Here is a 19,559-nt window from a genome sequence, read left to right as displayed (position 1 = left end):
GAGTACCAGTGTTAGACTCTTTTTTTCTCCCTGAATTATTTTACAACAAAATAACCCAATCCAGTGCTTCACCAACCTCCTCAAACTTTCCTAATCAGTACAGCTCACTGAAACCTTGATCATAGAATATATTTTAAGACCTTTGCTTCCCCTCAGATTAATGGGTATTTTCTTTGCACACAAACTACTACTAACTGGAAGTTTGCATTTTTCCCAAAGGAAACTAACAGCTGTTTGCTGCAGAGAATTCCACATGCAGTTGTCCATTTAAAATGGCAGACTTCTTCACTGAAAACTGTGGGGGAAATTGCTATCTCATCAAGCGATGATTTTACAAGAGTGGATCCCCTCCCGCTGTCCTCATCAAAACTCAGGCTACGGATGCTTTAGAAAGCTGGTTCCATTCCGTATAGGAAACACTGGAGAGCAGAAAGCAGGGGCTATTTCAGAAGGTAACCTTAGCTGATCTTTCTCTAACACGCACGCACTCACACAGTCACACATGCACAATGATGCCCTCTGCCTTTAATTGCTCTCAAAAAGAAACTAGGAGCTGGCCTACATATATGAAAAATATACTTGTCAAACAATTGTGTTTATATTGTTGAATCTCAAAATGTATCTTATACATGCAAAACTTCATTGGATTCTCACAGAGCTGGATCCATGATTTTAAATAGGGGGCTGTGGGAGCAGCAATGTAAGCTACACGGGTGGCTGCACTCCCCTTCTCAGCACCCTCTCCCTTCTCCTGTGTGCTTGATGCAACTCCCTTCCCCTCCCAACCGCCCTCCTCATCCTCTCTACTTCTGCCTCTGGGCACAGAAGGGAAGACCCGCCTGCCACTGCCATCCCAGCCACTCTTGCCCCGCTTCTTTTGGGGCTGTGGGAAGCTGCTGCACAGGGGTCCAGGGTCAGCTGGGGACAGTGGTGATGGTGGGCAGGTTCCTGTTCCCTGCACTTGCTCCTGAGCTGACAGGGACTCCACGGGGAGGGGAACCCACCTGCTGCTGCTGCAGTCCCAGACAACCTGTCTCCTGGTGCAGCCTGGCTGGAGCAGGGCAGAAGTGACCCGTAAGCTTTCCCCTGCTCCTGGGTCAGTGAGGTGGGTAGGACAGAAGGAAAAGTGAGATGCCACTCTGCACAGGGTAAAGGACAGAGGTGCTGGCACAAGAGATGGAAGAAATTCTTACCTGACTTGGGACTTAAAAAAAAGTACCTGGCTGTTGCTCCCCCTGCGTGGTCCAAAGGAGGGTACGACCACACCCAATGCATACACCTGGATTTGTCCCTGTACTCCCATGCTCATGGTCTGCCGACCTCATTTTGTTCAATTATCTGTTGCAGAGTTGATCTGTGTGTCCAGTGCCTTGTATAAACTTACGCCATTCCTCACTATCATAAAATAATAGAAAATTAGAGTTGGGAGGGACCTCAGGAGGTTATCTACTGCAACCCCCTGCTCAAAGCAGGACCCTCCCCAACTAGATCATCCCAGCCAAGGCTTTGCAAGCCAGGCTTTAAAAACTTCCAAGGATGGAGATTCTACCACCTCTCTAGATAATTTGTTCCAGTGCTTCACCAACCTAAACTTCCCTTGCTGCAACTTGAGACCATTGTTTCTTGTTCTGTTATCTATCACCACTGAGAACAGTCTAGCTACATCCTGTTTGGAACCACCCTTCAGATAGTTGAAGGCTGCTATCAAATCCCTTCTCAGTCCAGTCTTCTCCTCTCCAAACCAAATAAACCCAGTTCCCTCAGCTTCTCCTCATGAGTCATGTACCCCAGCCCCTGAACCATTTTTGTTTCTCTCTGCTGTACTCTCTCCAACTTCTCCACATCCTTTCTATAGTGGGAGGCCTAAAACTGGACACAGTACTCCAGATGTAGCCTCACTAGTGCTAAATAGAGGGGAATAATTACTTCCCTCAATCTGCTGGCAGCGCTTGTACTAATGCAGCCCAATATGCTCTTAGCCTTCTGGGCAACAAGGGTACACTGCTGACTTCTATCTAGCTTATTTCTGCTGTAACCCACAGGTCCTTTTCTGTAGAGCTGCTGCTTAACCAGTCAGTCCCCAGGCTGTAGCAATGCATGGGGTTCTTCCATCCTAAGTGCAGGACTTTGCCCTTGTCCTTGTTAAACCTCATGAGATTTCTTTTGGGCCAATCCTCCAATTTGTCTGGGTTGCTCTGAATCCTAGACCTACTCTCCTCTGTACCTGTTGCACCCCCCAGCTTGGTGTCATCTGTGAACTTGCTGATAGTGCAATCCATCCCATCTTCCAGATGGTTAGTGAAGTTATTGAATAAAACCAGCCCCAGGACTGACCCCTGGGGCAGCACTATGCTTGATTTGATTAATAATAAAAAATACTGTATCAAAATTGGAGACTCTTTGTTAGCTGTCTTTGTTTAATGTGGTGAACAGTTATCCTTTGTTAGCTTTAGTGACTGTTTTCATGGCATTCCCCCAGCCTTCCACTCCTTTGCAATCTTTACCCCGCCCATCCTGCATTTAAGATCTACATAACAAAACTCACAGTTAGGTAGCTGGAGGCCTTCTGCGGTTATCTAAATGGCTCAGAGCATACATTGTGTCCCACTGGATGTGCCAGTTCTCTTAACTCTGACAGCAGTGGTTGGATTGGTATCATCAAGGCCTATGTTGCTAGTTTTAGGATTCTCCACCTTGCCAATGAGATGAAAAGGTCTCATGGCAGGAACTGCTTTTTTTTATTGGTCCCTTTTCTCTTCCACTTCTGGGAATGTCTTCTAATTGCTTCACTCACTTTCTCAGCCTGATTTTTACTAAGATTAAGCAAGTATTTCCATTTGACCTTCTGGTTCTTTTTCCTGACAACTCCGTTCCCTTCTAGGAGTACTGGTATCTTCTGGAATTTCCTTGAACCTTTACGTAATGCTTAGTCTCTCCATCCTTGCTTCAAATGTAGGAGGTACATCAGTTATTGGGAACATGGGCTTTGTCCAAGTTATTCTCTCCCTTCTTCTCCGCCACCAAAGACTTTGTCAGCTGCCAGTTACACCCACCAGCTCACTGCAGGTACACAGCCAGGATTAGAAACCCGTAAAAATGTTTTTAGCAGCCAAAAATCAGTTTTAAAAAAGTATAACTGCTTTACAAGGTCAAGGGTTAAACCTAAGATGCCTGATATATCCAGGATTACCATCACTTCTTTTTCAGAGAATGGTGACTGGTGGAGGCATGGGCAGACTTTTCTGTGAGTATGGATTTATTTATAAACCCATTTATCAACAAAGCTATCCAAGGTTGGGATATCTAAAAAAGGGAAGAAGAAGTTGGTTCTAAGGAGGCATTCAATATGCAATTATGAATGACCAGCCATAGGGCAGGGCTGGGGCCAGACAGGGCAACAATCTGGAGGGCTGGGGGAGTGGGGCTGGGGGTTTCCCCTCATGGTCTCCTCCCCCCTCCTCCAGCCCCGCCCCCCTCCACTTGCCAGCAGGACCCCAGGTCCAGGTCCATGAAGGCAGGCAGCATGCTTCAGCACCACGGGAAAGGCCAGCCCTAGAGATGCTCTGGCTGGCTACCACAGCGTCTCTGTGGAGGACCAAGCCTCCAGTTGTCTCAGGGAATGGTCCGGGACTGTGCCCTGTCCCACTTTTTTCTTCTGCGTTTTTGTTTTGTTTTTTTTACCCTAAGGGTCTAATTTTGCCCCTGCGCTGCGAATTTGAACATTTTTTTTGTTCTTGCATGCGACTCTTGCAGGCCCATGTGGATGTGCCTGTTGACTTCTGTCTTTAAAAAAGGTGGTGGGCCAAATTTAGCAATGGCATACATGGATGTAAACGCTCTTAAATTTGTTATTTATTCTGTACCATCTGTGGATTGCTGACCCTTCTCCTCCTCATTTATGCCCAGGTTTCCGTGACTAATGTATTCCCAACTTCTGCCACTTCTAAAAATGAGAATTTTTGCTTGAAAACAGTTGAAGGGGAAAAAAAACCCCTATTGATCAAAGCTTTGTTTATATGATGCATCATGTTGCCTTACTCTGTACATATTACACTTTGTTTTAATTTCTGTTGTGACAGAAGAAACTGTTGGTTTTAGAAGCCTGATCACAACCATTTTACCTACATTTGAATTGAGAACAGAAGCTTTTTGGTAATCCCTTTGGGCAAGGCCAGACATGATTGGATTCAGCTTAATTTATCCAGTTCATTGAAGGAGATAAATTTAGAAGCAAATGTTGCTCATGAGGAGAGGGGTTCCTTCTTTCTCCCTCTTCCTGCCCCTTTTTCCCCCAAGGACTAATCTTTTCTCTACTTACAGTCCATTCTTATAACAAATACTTCTAGTTGATGAGAACCAGAACAGCACTCAGACCCTTAACCAATGCATACTTCTATCCAGAATCACCTTTTTAAGAAGTTTTCCTAAGAAAACTCATCTAAGTATGGTTTTGTCTCCAAGATAATCCAGACTCATTCCTTTCCACTACGTCATACAACAGATCCCATTTCACATGGAAGGTTTGTCTAATGTCATTGAAGAAGTTAGGTGTGAGACTTCCAGTGTTCTATAGTTCTGAAGTAAGCTTTACTCCAAATCAAGCAGATAACATTAAGCTTTCCTGCTTTCTTATGTGCTTCAGTTCCCACCAGCATGGCATAATACTCAGCATGGCATCTCATGTTCTTATGAGTTTAGCTTTTAGCATTCTATACGCTTCCTATACCTCTTTGCCAAGCCAAATGGCTAGTAGTAGCTAATCTTTCTCATTTTCACTATATACAAAGGAAGATGTTGTAAAAAGAGAGAGTTTGATGGTAATGGAGGTTCTTCAAATGGTGTGTCACCTGTCTTTGGAAGAACTCTCCTATTCCTTCTTAAAACTGGTTATTACAGAAATTAATTCTTCATTCATTTAAAAAAGTGCACCTAAACAAATTTTAACTATCCACTGTTCATTTCCTAAACCCTCATATTTTAGATCACCTGGTCTTAAATTTGTGTCTTAAGCAATTTATGATATCTAGTCAGTGTACTGATTTTGAGAGGTATGTGGGAATGCGTGCTTTCTGTGCTTTGTATGGGCAAACGTATTTTGTACATGTTCTATACGAAAAAACAAGTAGAGGGTTCATTATAGATTGTCCACTTGGCATCCTTTATTTTTACAAGATTCTTGGGTTGGTGCAAGAGACACTGGGTGAAATTTCACTAGGTAAAATTTTATGGTATGTGTCATCCAGGAGTTCAGAGTATGTAATCGTAATTTAATTTTAATAGCATTAAAAACTGTCCTTTCAGCTCAATTATTTTTAAATGCAAAATATTTTGGAGTAATAGGGAGTCTTCAGTTATCAGTACAAATTCATTGGAGATTCTTTTTAAAATTACAGAAGTACTGTGACCGTTCAGAATAGTCAATAAAAATACGATCATCACAATATCAGTTAAGCAATCTGACATAATAATGGGTCTAATTTTCATGAGAGAAGAAATATGGTCAGAGTACAAAACTGGAAGCCAGGAACCAGCCACTGTGACTTTAACTCTGTGCAGCGTATAACCTCACATCTCTAGTTTCTTCCATTTGTAATAGAATTAATACTGAAGATACTGTTTAGGTCATCCAGGTCCTTTTTCTTGCAGTACAGGATTGTTCTGTGTATTTTCTGATAGGCAAAGTTGATGACAGGTTGGTTGTATTATTTAATTTTTCTAAAGTATTTTGAAGATGGAAAGCTTTATTTACTAATTTTTATTTATTATTCTACCTACTTCATTATAACATTGAACTGTGCATTATGCCTTGTAGCATGTAATATGCTATCCAAATTCTTAGCCAGGCAATGCTGTGTAATTCATTACTCTGATAATAAACAGTGCCTCTTGACCTTTTCATGAAAAGTTGCAATATTTTCTTATTCCAGAAAGTAATATTGCACTGGGCTGTTATCATTGCGATAAGACAAATGTTACCTTTCTAATGTAAACTAGAGTGCAACCACATTTATACAGGAGTCTTTGGGGGGATACCCAAAACCTCCAGATAAAGAAGGGAGAGAGAGGCTTTGGCAAGTCGTCACTTTGGATTCACAATTCCAGACAGAGGGAATAAAGGGAATAAAATACAAACATTCTTGTAGGGTGAAGCCAAAATTTGTGGGGGAAGGAGGGGGAGAAGATTTTGAATGCCTCAATTTTGGATTACCTAATTTAAGACCCTCTAAATTAAAAAAATGCTTTTCCTCTCAAGTCAGGCTTGCTTAAAGTAAAGACTGAAATAACTATCTTTTGAAAATCTTGATTCAGATTTCTAACTTTCAGTTAACAGAACATTTGTTACCTGGAGTATTTTTTTTCCCTTTCCTCTCATTTTCCTACCTTTTAGGTACTATTAACATAGTATGTTGGATGACCTGAATATGCACATCAGCTTCAGGAGTAGCATAATAAACTAATTATTCTGGAGCCTCTCCTTTTAGAGAAATCTGGGGGTTGCATCTGTGTCTTACTCTTTTCCTCCCACCTTTTCTTTGATCTGGGTTCTTCCAGGTAGCTAACGCATACCCTTGTACGTTCAGGGTAACACAACAAATTGCAGCTGGATCTCAGTGTTCTTTCTCTTCTCAGGGATGCACCCATTTCTCAGAGATAATGATTCTCTTCCCCCTTTCCCTCCGTTTATGCTTAATATTTGTTGAAGATACCAGATGGGTTGCTCTAGAGATGAAAATCTCTAGTTGAAAGTCTCTCTTAGTCTTTAGTAATTCCCCACACTGAGTCTTGGTCAGGGAACACAAGTCTACTCACTCCTTTGGATTCACACATAGGGATCCTGGTCAGATCAGCTAGAGCCAGCTTTTTGTTAGTTCCTCCTTCATTCCTGGACTGCTTTTTTCATTCACTTACCGTTTTTCATCCTCAGTTATCTGGGAGGCTCCTTTGAAGCCTGTTGCCATGGGAAGCTTCTGTCACTGGGCCTTAAGACTCTCCGAATCCCACCTTCCATCCTCCCTAACGCTTCTTGCTTCTCCCAGGAGGATCTTGTATCTCCTCCTTTCCAGCCAGCCTTTACTGCTGAGCTATTTCCTTTGTAAGCCCAACACCTAGCAGATGCATCAGGCTGGGCTAATTGAGTAAGGCTGGCCAGGTCCCAGGCCTCCTGAACTTTAAATTGCCTATCTGAGAAGGATGGGATCTAAATAATAATGCTAATACTAATAGTAAATTGTAGGCTCCCCTGTTTCAGAAAGCAACATTATTATTATTTGTTATTTCTCACTGTGAGAAAGTAAAGTATCAGATAAAATTCTCAGGCTCTTGCCTAGTGAAAGACTCAGAGTCAGTGTGATAGCAGATCATGTCGAAAATGGACATGCAGTTGTATGGAACAGACGAGTAATTTACTAGAGCAGAAAGAGAATTTTAAAAAGAGACCCTTCCAACTATAAGCAGCTAGTTCCTGTTTCTCCTTTCTGCGTAAGTCCTTTGCCTAGTGTCCTACTTTGCTTGCCTCTGAAACCTTTTCAGAATGCAATTTAAGGGTTCAAACGTGGCATGTGAAAAACACTCTTTAACATTAATGGGAATTTGATGCACAGTAAAGAATATCTTTTTACTTTGCCTGATATTTTTGTGCAAGTCAAATTTAAGTTTTTTAATATTGCTTCATTGCAATGAGGACTCTTGATTTGCACAGAATCATTTTACTGATACTTACAAAACAAATACCTATCCCAAGATGCTTATAGTGAGTACATTTGAAACATGTTTAATGGTTCACTCATACCACATTGCATGTATAAGAAATACTTTTCAGACCAGTAAAATGTTTCAAATAGGCTGGAACATTTTAAATGTGACCACTAGATCATATAAATTAAATGTTAATTAACCAGTTATAATAAAACAGGAAAGGAGGACAAATGTCACAGGAATGGGAAAAGTGTTTGTTCTTACATACACATACTGTTAATAACATTTTGGGGGGAGGGGTAGTTTATATTTAGCTTGTTTTTTATTTAGATTCTCACAGTATATTAAAACCTAGGGACAGAGTTTGGAAACAGGGTACAGGTGGAAGTCTGTGCTGGAAGCTAACTGAAGAGGGTGAGTTGTGGATTTTAAAGAGTTGAGTAAAGCTGCGTGGAAAACAATGCAAGGGAAGATGCTGCTGTCATAGAGGTCAGCTGAGGAAGAAGAAGACAAGAAGCAAAAAAGGGAAGCTGATTTATTGTAAAAGACTATTAAAGATGTAATTCATTTGGGTGTCAAGCTGCACAGAGCTTTGAGGATGAGGAGTTTGAATCTGACTTGGAAAGAGATAAAAAGGCAGCCCAAGGATTCAAGCAGAATGTATAAGTTATACAAACTCTCTATATTTTAAAAGAGGTAATCATTCTTTAATAATTTTTGGAGGCAAAGGATTTTTCATATTGTTTGGAAGGTATGTGATGCATCTTTCTTGAATACATATTTCATCACAAATTAATTAAGCCCCATATCTTGGCATTTGTATATACAGATATTTATAGTGAGTGCATTTACGTTTCTTCCATTCTAAGAGATGCCATCATGAGAAATTATTTTATCCTCTAAGACACTGAGTCACTGACAGGTTAAACAACTCGTTCAGGCTTTTACAGGAAGTCTGTAGCAAAATTGGGGAGAAAATACAGATCTAACTCAGTCGGTCGATAGTTAAGTAATGTAGACCTTGTTTTTATTCCTACAGTTGCCAGTATCAACAAAGATATGAATGGAAAGAATGAGATTTCTAGGAGACAGATGCTGATATCACTGAAAGGACTAATAGTGGTGGTAGTAGGGAAGCTAACAGATCAATAAGCATGCAAATATATATTTAATCCTTGGAAGTAATCTTTTTATTTCACATTTGGCTAGGTTACTTTTGGAAACGGCACTGCAGCTGACTATGGCAAATGCTCCCTGTGAAAAAAAAGGTGTGGACTGGGGGAACCGGGGAGCGGGGGGCTATTCATTTCTAGAGCAATGCATCTAGCATCTTCAAAAAAACATTAAGCACAGAGGAAGAGGGGGAGGAGAATCATTGTTGGTCCAGAAACATTTATATCTGACTTGAGTATCCTACAAAAATTTTACCACCAAAATTATGTGCGCCATTAAGATTAACTGTCTCCCTTTACTCAGATTTGTTGAGCTGTATTGCTGAATGAGATTTGTTTGTGTAACCATTAGCTCTGTTTTATTTTCATTTATTCTTGAGTCCAGTATTTTCCAGTCACTAAGCTATTGCTCTTGAGTGTTTTAAATCATCTTGAAAAGCACTGGAAGGTTAGACATTATCTGAGACAAGCTAGGACATGAGTAGACATGATAGATTGACAGATGAATACATATAGTGATCAGCAAGGGTAGAATTTAATTACAGTTAATTTGTACTGGTTGAACACCTCTATATATAAAAATGATTTTATACTCAATTATATCTGTAATGTTTTAAACAATTAGCATACTGTAAAACTTGGCAGTAGAGCTATTTAATCTAACATATACTGCACCTGTTTTTTCCTTTCTTGCTTAGCCAAAAAATTATTTTTCTTCTCTTATGTAGAATATACATGGTAATTTGAGCTGTTCAATAAATGCAAGGTCAAATACCAAATGAATACTGCGGATCATTTTATTTTTTGGTCTCATGAATTATCTGATTTTGAAACTGAACGAAACTATATCCTGTAAGGTGTTAAACTCAATGTCCCAAAACTTAAGTGATAATTGTGTACTCTCAGGCACCTAGTAGAAGGTGCTCTATACCCTCATTGATATAAATGGAGTGCTACGGTACAGGTAGAAATAATTTACAGTTCTGTGGATGTACAGTACTGAATGCTCTCGTGTGTGCACAAGTACAAATCTCCTGCTGCTTCTCAGCATTCACTTTAAACTGCATCAAGCTGTCTTCTTGAGGGTGTAAGCATATTTTTCTTAAGGCATATAGGAAAAAAATAGCTAAAATCACATTGCTTCGCAACAGAGTAAATGAGAAATAGCTGCACATTTTTTTTAAACAATGCACTGAAGCACAATTATAATTCGTTGTTAAGAAAACTGCAAAAAAGAGAGGTGACACAAAAAAGTCTGGATACCCAGAATGCATAAAGGAAACATTTGAGGCAGAAGTTTAGGCTAGTGGCTTCAGCAAATGTCAAGTGTTGATCTAACTTCTAGAATACTTCAGAAGTGAGAACCTCTTGAGTCACCATTTAATTTTGCCTCAAATGGAGGTGGAAATTCACAGTATTCATTGCCTCTTGGCCACTCGGAGGCAGGGGGAGGGGGAGGGGCAGTGAAAAGAGTGAGATTAAAGGTGCCATTGCACTGCGAACTTCCTCCAGATTTAAGTAGGTCCCTAATTATACCCAATTTATAATTTTTTTCATGGAAAAAGTAGGTAGACTCGATTCTACCTTTGTAATTAGCCATTCTGTAGAAGCAAACGAGACATACTGTGAAGTGCCAGTGTCAGCAGGCACTATTATAAAGGGTGGGATTTCCAAAAATACATATGTTCTGTGCCACAAAGACCTCTGTCATTGGTCATCTGTCTGTTTCCTAATATAGTGATAGTGAATCTGGTTATGTCTCCCCCTAGACAAAGCTTTGGCTGGGAGGATCTAGTTGGGGATGGTCCTGCTTTGAGCAGGGGGTGGACTAGATGACTTCATTCTGTGATTCTATGACTAGAATCTAATTATTGGGCAGGGTCACTTTAAATTCAGGGTCATCTTAGTTTGAGTAAATATGGTAAAAAAGGTACCAGGTATTTCTTAAAACTAACAGCATCTCTGTTCAAGTTTTCCTTGTGTTGCTGTTACAGATTTTGTTGTGGTTTGAATGAATGCAAATAGGGTCATAAGTTTTCTGTTCATCAGTATTTCAGTGCCTAAATAGGCAAATCACAAAACGTTCAAAGGCTACAGAGAAATAAGTCAGAGCTCAGAGGAGTCATTTACTCAGATCACTGCCTCATGCTGGCTCTCATGCTACTGAGCTGTGCCTTCCTTGTGGCCAAAGGCCAAGCTAGCTAACTACCTTATCACCCAGACACTGATGAGCAATGTTGGGAATGCTCTAGGTGGAGAAGCTGTCATCTTGCTGTGTTGTTTTTCACACAAACAGGAGACTGGCTTTGTTTTCTCTGGATCCTAAAAGCCAGTCAAAATAAGAAGAATCATCTTTTTCATCAAAGCCAATGGGAACCACTATCATAAATCACATAAAAAGAATGCAAACAATAACAGGTGTAAAGGGAGAGAGAAAATGTGAAATAGATTAAAAATGTGGGCTTTTTAGAAATTTTCTATCACTCAGATCTCTATGATGTCAGTTAAAATACTGTCAGCCTATGACATGTCACTTACTTTTGGGCTAAAATTTTTCTGAATAGAATTTCCTGCTGGTGATCACAGGATAACTACTAGGCCAATGTGACAATATGATGGTGAGGTGTTTATAAAGCAAATATAATGTGACTGTCAACTTTAGCACCAAAAACTTGAGTAATGACTAGAGACCTACCTAAATCATGGCAGAAGCAATGGCACAGGAGTGCCTTTAATCTTGCTGTTTTCACGGTACATGCCCCTCCCCACCCAGCCACTGAGTGACCAAGAGGCAATTAATACTGTAGTTTTTGCCTCTCAGCCACTCAGTTGGGGGCAGGGAGGTGCATGGAGAAAAGACCCAGATTAAACTTGCTGCTGTGCTGCAAACTTCCACCATGATTTAAGTAGGTCCCTAGTTATAATTTTTCATGTATAAAATCTAATTAATGAAGAGATGTCTTTTTAATTCATCCCCCCAGTGCTGAAGGTGGGGCAGGCAGGGATGTGGGCTAGTCAAGCATCTTGCCTCCTGCTTGTGCCTGCCCCCTTGCCACCTCTGCCCCGTACCTGTCCTTCCCCACAACCTTCCCCCTCTGCCTTTGCTCCTGGTTTTCCCTGCCTCTTCTCCCCACTTCCCCACCCTTACCTTGTTCTGTGCTGGCAGGTTCCCTTCCCGTTCTAGCCTGGGGCACTGAGCATGGCCCCAGCCTCCTGTAGTAGCTGTGCAGGTTGTGCACCACTGCTATGGTGCTGGACGGGGGAATGAGATAGCACATAGGACAGAAACATTCTGTAATCCCGGGGAACTGTGGATTCTGATTATTTCAGTGTGGGAGCAAATCTACAAAACATCTTCAGAAGATGGGTCTGGAAACAGATAATCATAACCTACATGGACTCTAAAATTATGGTCTAAACACAGTGCCTTTATGGCTTATTAGGAACTAAGTGCTACCTCTGCTGATCTCCTTCCACTTCACAAGTAATAGGACCCATTTCTTTCTTGAATGGTCTTGCTATTCCACTAATTAGGTTATCCATTCAACTGCACTTCTCTTTTTCTTGGACCTACTCTTTTGGACCTCCTGCATTCCTTTAAGCAGACCATTTTTTTGTATATATTGATTAATACACATAGTGTTGCTTTTGTTTTGCCTGCTATTTAGCTTAAACTATGCCTGCTACTTCCCAAAGCCCAAAAAGTGCTTTCTGCCCCAAAACATTTCAAACTTCTCTCTCAAATATATAGTTAGTCCAATAAAAGATGTCACAAAAAACCCTTGCCTCTTGTATGTCTTTAATTTCTAACTTCAGATCTTAGAAATGCTCGTAAAATTTAACTTTTGAAGAAATTAGTGAGAGTGGAAGGGATAGGAAGAAAGAATGGAAGCCTTTCTTTGACTTGTATCTAAGTTTAAGAGTTCTGGTTTGCCTGTTGGCACAGATGCATTAAGAACTGTAGAAGCCCATTTCTACAGTGCATGCTGTAAAAGCATTGTACTCTTATCTTGGATCCTGAGGAGCAAATGGTTTCCTTTAGGATAAGGAATGAAGTCCTTATAATCAGGGAAGCTCTGGAATCAGATTTGCTATCCTCCAAATACCAAGTCATAGAGATGCCTATGAGAATTGCAGTATGAAACCACTACCAGGGACAGCATTCCAGACTACATACCAACCATTAGTCAATGGTTGGTATGTAGTCTGGAATGCTGTCCCTGGTTGTGGTTGATAGATGCTTTCGAAGAAGTGAAAACCTATGAAAGATTAATTATATAATGATGTGTCCATAGTAGAAGTGTCTTCTTAACCCCAAGGTAGAAAATGTCTAGCTGTTTTCCTGAAACATAAAGAAGATATTCCTTCAGTTTTTATTACAGATAATATAACAATGTTCAGATAATAGCCACATGTGTGAATAGTAAATTAAGCCTATTATTGTGCTATGGTTATACCTCAGTGTCGCAGGGCACCTCGGTACCCCTGCTCCTAGAGTGGAGAAACTGCCAGGGAGCGAGTGAGCACGCCCTGGCCTGACATAACGAGCCCAGCTGAGGCTGGCTCAGGTAATGAGCACAGCTGCGGGTTGCCGGAGCAACCAAGCGGAGCCAGCTGCCTGTAGGGGGCAGGGCCTGGCCCTTATAAAGCTCAGGGCTGAGGCCAGGCTGGCAGTTCCCTGCCAGCAGCTGGAGAGGCAGGAGCTCCCTCGGCCGAGATATGGGAAGGAGCCTAAGTTGCAAGTACAGCTCAGGATAGCCCTGGAGGCTTGAGCTATGATGAGGAGTTATGGCCAGGTGGCTTGAATTTGTGTTACAGCCTAGGGGCTTGTGGTTTTGCTTTGTGTTTGTGTTATTACACCTGGAGGCTTGGGTGAGGCTGTAGGGGTTGGAGGAGGCCTCAACTATAGGGACCCCAGAGAGTGTGGGGTGCCCTAGCGCCAAGAGGGCGCAGCTCGCACGCCAGTGTATGAGCAACTGGCGGCGAGGAGCGTGGCCAGTAGGTCGCGGGCGCAACCTGTAGGTTGCAGGCGGGGACCTAGACCCCGGATTGCATGTGGGGGAACATAGCCCCTGTATGGCGCCAGGGAAGGCGCAGCTCGCACTCCACTGCGCGAGCAGCGGGCGGCGAGGAGCGCGGCCAGTGGGTCGCGGGCGCAGCCCGTAGGTTGCGAACGGGGACCGAGACCCCGGATTGCGTGTGGGGGGACATAGCCCCCCGGCCCCAGGAAAGGGGCGGTATTACTGAGTAGCCCAGTGTGGGCGCGGCGAGCCCCCAGAGAGGGGGAATGCCCTTGTACGTTGTTGAGTAGCCCAGTGTGGGCGCACGGGCATAGCGAGCCCGGCCACAGGCTAGGGCGGCAATCCCCCTCAGACCAAGGCAGGGCGCTGCGGTTGCCCCTGAGAAGACAGGGAGTAGCAGCACGGGGAGCCAGAGTCAGGGAGGGTATCCGTGCGGTTGGCCTATAGGACCGGAGGCCCGCTAGAGAGTCCCGAAGCGGAACCACACCGGCAGGGGAGGCCCAGAGTGGGCCAGACGAGAGTCCCAGCAAGAGGCTGGGCATGAGAGAGGGAGCCCAGGGTGGGCCACAGTAGAGAGACAGACCGGACAACGTCCTTTACATCTGCGAGGCTTGGGGCGTGGTATCAGGGGCTGGTAGGAGCCACGCATAGCCCATAAGGCTAGGGCGCTTGGGTAGCGCCCATTGTACGGGGAGACCCACGAGGGGTCCAGGAGCTGACAGGCCCGAGGAAACACAAGGCAGCCTCCCTATTACATATTACATCAAGACGTGGCGGGCAAGAATGGAGGGTGCCCTCGGGCCGGAGTAGCGCGGTGAGAGGGCCTCAAGGAGATCACGGCCTTCCGTGAGGACCCCGCTGTGACACTCAGTAATACCACAAGTTCCAATAAGGATTGGATCCATGTTGTACTAGGCACAGTGCAAACATATAAGAAAATACGATTCTTGTCCTGAAAAGCTTAACATCTAAAAAGGCAAAAATATGAAAGAGTGTTTCCCAGAAGACAAAAATCTCTAAACTTGACAGATAAAAACAATAGGAAACCATAAAGGAAGACAATCAAAACTAAAGTAAAAATAATCCAAACTGAACTAAGACATTCCTTATTTTTGTTCATTTATAGGACATGATCCACCTAGACACATTTATAAAACAAACACCACATTACTTTACTTGTATTGGCATGAAATGTTCATAATAGTGATGCTGAGAGTATAGATCACATCCTTTTGAATTATAGATAGCTATTCAGAGTAGTTCATATAAAAATATATACTGTAGCCAGTGTGTGTGTATTCATGCTCCAATATAGTTGTAGCTGTAATAGAGAGATCTGGTAGAGGTCATTAACATTTAAAATAATTTATCCTATTAAAAGACCTTCCTTTCCCTTTTAAACCGTTTTTTCCAAGGGATATGCAGGTACAGAACACAATACCATTGTCAAGTCTTTCATCACCAGTTCAGTTATGGTACTTTTAAATATTATCATCCAGTGTTTCATAAAATACTGAAGCAGAAAGATGTAGTTAGCCATGTTAGTCTGCAGACGGCATGGTAGATTTGCACTTTATGATGAAGTAGACTGCTGCTCACGAAAGCTTAGACTTGTCTGCTTTAGTTTATGAGGTGCAAATCTACCATGCTTTCTCCATAAAATATTGTATGCAGAGCAGAGAACAAAATGTATGATCCATGTAAGGAGTATTTCTTAGAAGGTGGAAAATTGTGTGATATCAGAAACTCTACTGATCATCGAGTGATAGAAGGTGGATGCAGGGAAGTTTATGCACCAGCAGGGCTCCAGTTGTGAAAAGCTAAGATTTCATGAAGGATATTCAGGTTTGAGGGGGAAGGTAAAGTTGTCAGAACTGCTTTAGGTCACCTTGTTCATATTTTCCAGGAAAGAAAAACGTAGCACTTCTAATGAATACAGTAGCAATAGTTTAGTGCTCTTAAATGCATACTGTACAACATTGTGCTACTATAATACCAACAGCAGCATTTAAACCAGGCAAAATGTCAGTTTAATTACATTATGTTGTTTTTTACAATTGTGTGGAAATACTGCACTAATTTACTTCATGGATAGATATTGGTTATGAATTAAGCAGGACTTATTGGTTGAAGCAGGAGGTTGGGATAAGCATTATTTATTTATGTAGTTATATTGTGGTAGTGCCCAGAGGATCCAGTCAGGATCAGGGTCATCTTGTTCTTTGCACTGTACAAACACATAGGAAGTAGGGCTGAAAAGATAAGCCATGAACAGTGGATGCAGGAGAAGGATACAATTAAATATGTACATTTTAATTATAGCATTTTATAAATATATATTAAATTATGAATAAAAAGTCATGAATTATAGATAAAAAACATCTCAAATATACCTGATGACCCCTCAACCTTTCCTTTGATGGAGATGTCATGGAGAAAATAGATCTTGAAAATATATTTGAAAGAAGAAAAGGCCTTGTCTTGCAGATGAATTGTCAGGGCAGGCATTCACCACACAAAGGGAAATTTGGAAGAAGTCCTAGTGGTTTTTGTATATGAAGTAGAAAATAAAGTGGAGATAAAAGCATCATTTGGGGAGGGAAAAGGGTTTTAGACAGTACAAAAAATAAGTGATAATTTTTGGAGGCACAGAGGTGACAGGGACTTTGTGGTTTAAACACTATATAATAAGGAAAGAGGTTTCAGAGGGATCACAGGTAATATTGTAATAGCTTTGACCATGTTGAGCTGATGGCAAACACATGAAAGAGAACATTTCATACGCACATGGGTAATCACATTTTGATGTAATGGAAAGGTAGAGAGGGGATAAGGGAGGAAGTGCATGGCTGAATTCTTCATTCTGTGTAGATTTGGGGGGAGGGGGAGGGTTACTAGGTGGTAGTGGTAATCCAAAGGAAATATCTACAGTGTTGGCACTGCTAGGGAGTGCTGCCAGAAAAACACCGTATTTACTCAGTATTGCTCCATACATGCTGCAAACTGAAAAATCATCATGTTGCAACCATCAGACCAGCACTGGGTACACCCTAGCATGCACGAAAATATGGTTATGTGCCATGTTGGCATGTGGCGCACACAGAACAGAAGTGGGGAGAGCATGCTTTCGTGGTGGCGCTACTCAAAGTGTCTGATCTGGTGATAACAGTGGGAATTGGTTTAGGTGCTGCCAAGGTTCCTTCCAACCATATGATTTTATATCCAGAGTGTTCACCCATTGTATCAGTGTCCATAATCTCAATGTCTATCATACAGCATGTGCTACATGATTTAGACTACTATGGCAGATGAAGTTTATACAAGCTAAAGCCAAAAGAGGCTTTAAGGCCTATGAAGGATTACATATGTTTGGCAACACAAAGACTGGGAGTGTCTGCTTTTTAAAAATGCATCTAGTGATGATGATGCCCTTGAGCACATTTGTCATTGAAATTCTTTGATTAGCATGCTGTTTACAAGGATTATCACAGGCACTAAGCCAATTCCAGAGGGAACATTTTTCCTAGTCCAAGCTTCATGAAATATAGATGTAACTGGACTCTAGTCTTGCATTTAGGTTCTGTCTGTAGGGTCTGGTTTACTTTATTTTGTTACTTGGGACTTCTTTGTCAAGTGGATTTTCTTTCCCAGTCCTTAGATACTGCTGAGAATTTAATATTTCCTATATATTTCTCTTTAGCCACACATTTTTGTCAGCCTCAGGCCTTTTTCTGATTCATGCAAAATCCTAATCTCAGTGATTGGTCCCCCTACTTCTCAAAAGGGCTTGGATTAGACATGCCTCTTTCATTTAACTTGTCCTTTTAGCTACAGAAAAAATCAAATCTTGTAATTTCTCATTTTGCATTTCTTTCAACTCTTAAAAGTCCAAACAATAACCAATTATTTTGCAATGTTCTTTCTATCATACTTCTGCAAAGCCTAAGCATCCCCTTCTCTGGAAATACAGAATAAGCTCTCAACGGAAGACCTTGACCTATCCAACATTAGATTTGATTGGCCTCTGCTGTCATGACAAAATATTGATTGAAAATGGCCAGGGTATCTCTGAGCATACGGTGGGCATGTCTACACATGAATAAATGCGCTTTTCCTAATGTGCATTAAATTTAGTACCTACAATGTGAGGTACTAAATTAATGTGCATTAGGCTGCCCTAATATGCAGTAGCACAAAATCACATTTTTTAGGTGACACTTAATGTGCAGTAGCCTATTTTACTGCATATTGGTATAACAGCACTTTTTTATGCAACACTTTAATGCACAGTAAAATAGGCTACTGCACATTAAAGCGCACATGTAGACACACCCAGTGAGTCTTGATAATTCCGTTTCTTAAGACTTACTTCTCCTGGGAATCCCTGATGATAAAGGTGCAAATATTGTCTGCACATCAACATTTGTCACTGGCTTCCCATCCCCTTCCTCTCTTGTCTGTTTCCTCCACATGGTATGTCTAAAACTCTAGACAGGAGCTGCCTTCTTAGGAGTTATTTACAACACCAGGCATACTGTTTTTACTGTTGACCAAACTTTTCATGCATTAGAGGAAAGTAAAAACATAGACTATGCATCTAGCTTGTTGACAAACATGCAGTTGTGTATGTTATAAGTAACATTTCTTCCTGACATTTGCAGATGACTAATCAGTTTATTCTGTGAAGTCTGAGAATTTAAAATGATAATAAATATTGTTTACCTTGCTAAAGAAATGTTTAATAGTACCTCACTGGTATTTCTGTATACAGTGAATTCCCTTGAACTGTAACTATGCTTGGAATTTACTAATCAAGTGATATCATGTTTTTGTAATCATATATGATTTACCACATGGGAACAGAACAGTAAGTTGTATCTAGTTTCTGATAGTGACTAGTAGGAGACAGATGTCAGAGAAAACATACAATCACAGAATGTGCCTCTTTGTATCACACTCCCTTCCTACCACCTGGTATTTAGGCATAAAAAGATTGATCAAAAAATTGATACCTCTTGATACCACATTATTTTTAAATTGATCAAAAGATTGATACCTCTTGATAACACATTATTTTCTGATGTGACTGTTCATTCTATTTTTATCAATATACAACAAATCTATAATCCATTTTAAACATACCTTGCTGTTTTACTCAATTTCTTGGGGCAATGAGTTCCACAGTTAAATTATATATCGCATATGTTTTTGCATGACAGGCATCTTTCTGATATATACAGAGACATTTTAGATACTTAGACACCATTTCTAGCATTAATCACGATATTAAAAACATGCTTTCTGATTATTTAATGTTTTTAAATTATTATGGGAAAGTAAACAAAATAGTCTGCTCCTAATCTATTTACTTTTTAAGTTGCTTTTCACTGACATGTCTCTCTCCTTTTTATCTATTTCTTTAGATAACATGAACAAATGCATAGTCTTAGAATATATCATTTATATAATTTCACAATTGCTCTAAATGCTGATACGATACCTTCAATGTACTGCCCATGCACATTTCTTCTTTTTTTTAACCTTTGCTGAGATTGTTTAGTTTCAGTCATTCCTTTGGAAGTTCCTCATAGTGCTCTTTGGCCCTGGTTAAGTCAAATAATTTTATTTGGTTCCTGCCCCATTTCTGCCTGCCCCCAAACTGTTTTGTCTC

The 19,559-nt window shown here is 41.1% G+C and overlaps 1 protein-coding gene across 23 annotated transcripts in view; it reads left to right on the top strand.

Moving 5' to 3' along the window:
* FOXP2 (forkhead box P2) overlaps positions 1–19,559 on the top strand; it is a 686,563-nt gene that overhangs the window by 480,872 nt on the left and 186,132 nt on the right. The window lies entirely within an intron of this gene.

The sequence above is a fragment of the Alligator mississippiensis genome, chromosome 4, assembly GCF_030867095.1.
Source record: "Alligator mississippiensis isolate rAllMis1 chromosome 4, rAllMis1, whole genome shotgun sequence".
In the NCBI taxonomy this organism is placed as follows: Eukaryota; Metazoa; Chordata; order Crocodylia; family Alligatoridae; genus Alligator; species Alligator mississippiensis.
Note: the sequence above shows the minus strand (reverse complement) of the source record. Positions and strands in the feature narration are given on the sequence as shown.